Source organism: Panthera tigris, chromosome F2 (genome assembly GCF_018350195.1).
Source record: "Panthera tigris isolate Pti1 chromosome F2, P.tigris_Pti1_mat1.1, whole genome shotgun sequence".
In the NCBI taxonomy this organism is placed as follows: Eukaryota; Metazoa; Chordata; class Mammalia; order Carnivora; family Felidae; genus Panthera; species Panthera tigris.
Window position 1 is genome coordinate 18943918 of NC_056676.1, and position 2895 is coordinate 18946812.

The window sequence follows — 2895 nt, forward strand, 5'->3', positions numbered from 1 at the left end:
TTAGAACTCGGAAAAATCTGTGCAGTACATTGTATGTAACTTTTACGTGAAAAGAAAAATAATATTGAACTCTAGTTAATGACAGAAATGCTGAAGTACTTAGGGGGACATACACTTATCTACAAGTTATCTTAAAATGCATAAAAGCATGCAATGTATCAATGTAGGAATAAATATGCAAAAAAGCAGGTATAGTAAAATGTTGACACTAGAATCTGGATGATGGGTATATTGGCATTCACTCTAAAATTCTTTCAATTTTTGTATGTGTTTCAACATTTTGCCAATAAATTTCTTGAAAAAAGTCCTATACCCAAAATCTTGAGAGAGAAGAGAAAACATAGCATTGGGGTATGCCTGTGGGGTGCTGGAGCTGGAAGGGTCTGTTCTGGCGGTCAAGACAATGTTATAGATAGATCTTAGAAGAACTGCCAACATGTCTGAAGTTCAAGAAACCACTAACCGCTTCTTGGATGTGAACCTTCATGAAAGAAACTGGCCTCAGAAGTGAGTCTAAGCATCTCCAAGTCACTAGTGGAGCCACTGAACCTACTGGTTTTGAACAAATGGCTGCAGATGAAATGAGAGAGAAATTGAGCTCATCACACAAACTCTGCAGAAATGAAGTGAGGTATATTCTGACATTTCAGTGAAAGTCTGGCTCAGGCTTATTGTCTGAGATCAGTTGATCACTTATTTGTGGTTGTTCATGAGTTTGAAGATTACCAGTTCAAAGAAACAAAAGAAGAAGTGTTAAAGGATTTTGAAGAATTGGCTGGAAGCTCCCATGCTCAGACCCTTTAAAAATATGGAAAATTAACACCAGTTTTAAGGGAAAAAATACATAAAAAGATAAATCAGAATTCAAGTAAAGGTAAGATTGATAATGGATGAGGAGACAAAACAGATGACAAAGATGTTAAAAGAATTCGAGAACACTAGCTTAGATTCACATACCTTAGACTATTATGAAAATTCAGCTATCAAAAAGATACCAACATTAGTAGGTAATGACTTGGCATCTTCCAAAGATAAGACTGATGAAAGCTCAGAAGGAGAAACTGATCCTCAAGTGTTAAAGTTTAGAGTTATATGCAACAGGGCAGGAGAGAAACACTGCTGTACCTCAAATCAGGCTGCAAGAAATTCTAGGTGTGCTGTTCAGGATTAATTGAGGTAGAAAGCTGACATGACCAACTTTGAGGTGGAGATTCTTGAATATCCATGATAACCAAATCTTTGTAGGCATTGCATTGACAGAAGAGAGTGTCCACCAAAGAAACAGCTCACATTTTGGAGCTACAATTCAGATCTACTCTCACCTATGGGATGCTCACTCTCTGTGTCCTCAACCTACTCATTAAATAGTTGAAGGGATGTATGGAACAGAGGCAATACCAATAGAGGGGGCTACAGAATGGTTTAATGGTTATATTGCTGGTGATAACAATACATTGGCTGTGAATAGGGCAGCCAATAATATCTCTTCTTTATTGACCAAGAGCTGTTCAATGGGATATCTGGAATTCCTCCCTGAGAACGGGCTCTGTGGATATTATTGTAACAGATATGCCATTTGGAAAAAGGATAGCCTCCAAGAAGAGAAACTGATCTTTATCCAGCTTGCCTCCAGAGATAAGCTGTATCTGTAGACCTGAGACAGGCAGGGCTATACTACTTACTCAGGACAAGAAATGCTCTCTACTAGGGCATTATCTCTGAAGTGACATGTATGGCAGAAGGCACATACTGTCTGGGTGAGCATAGAGGGTCTTCATGCAGTAGTTTATGTTCTGAAACATCTATCTCAAGCTGTTGATTATCCTTCAGGAGAAGAAAGAGAAAGAGGAATTGTCTGGCAATGAAAAGAAGGAGGTGTTTAACAGTATTTGTACTTCCCAACACTGGAAATGTCAGCATCGAGAACTTACACTGAGAGAAAAATAGTATTAACAAAAGTGCAGTTTGTGCTATTTAAACCGGCCTAAGGCTCTTCACCCTGGATAGCAGAAGATGTGAATGGAATGTGATGGAATTGAACAAAAGCATACGAAGGAGCAGAGCTTTTCTTTGGATCTGTTCTGAAGAGGGAGCTGGGTGTTTAGTACTTTCCTTAAAATGCTTCAAAAATGCCCATAGAAAAGCCTACTAAAATGCTCTGGGATTTGGGTTTAGAACAATTTATTTTCAGGTTTTACAGCAGTAGCTGTTTTCCATTGGCCAGGTAGAAAGCTACCCTGGCCTAAAGGAAAGGGAGAGAATATAATGAGAGCATCTGAGGCCATAGCTCATTGCTTGTGTAGCTTGACTCTTTTGTTGCTCAAGTTTTCATTACCTCAACCTTAAAACACAAAGTCCATGACAAGGTGAAATCTCACAAGATCTATGGGAAAGTTTGCCATCTGCCTTGTAAATTAAAATAGGCATCTGTTATTCAGATTAATACAGAGAACTAAAATAGAGGACTGGATTCATCAAAGGAATTGCACACTTTACTGTCAGTATAGGACATTTCCATTTTTAAATAGTAGCAAATGTACTGATAGATGAAGTATGGGACCAATAAGCCAGATTAAAGGAAAATTTATTTTCTTTCAGTAAAAGAAGAGAGAGAAAACAGCATTAAAAAATTAAAGACAAGATGCTGTAAACAATGAGTATTCAGATAGCAAAAATCTCTTAAATAGTAGATCCTATCTCCTAAATACAGACAAAATTAACAGGAGGATGAGAAGGATGGGAAGCGATCTCCCCCAAAGACTCCCCCCAAATCTACCCCAAAGTTGGAAAACTAGAACAAAGATAAGAAAATTATAGAATTAGGCAACATTAACTCAGTGGTATTTCAGGCAGTGAGAATTGAAAACATGTGACAAAGGAAATTATCAAAGGAGG

The 2895-nt window shown here is 37.8% G+C and overlaps 1 pseudogene; it reads left to right on the forward strand.

The window, feature by feature from the left end:
* The first annotated feature begins 436 nt into the window (after positions 1 to 436).
* On the forward strand, positions 437 to 1865 carry LOC102958644 (annotated as a pseudogene).
* The last annotated feature ends 1030 nt before the right edge of the window (positions 1866 to 2895 follow it).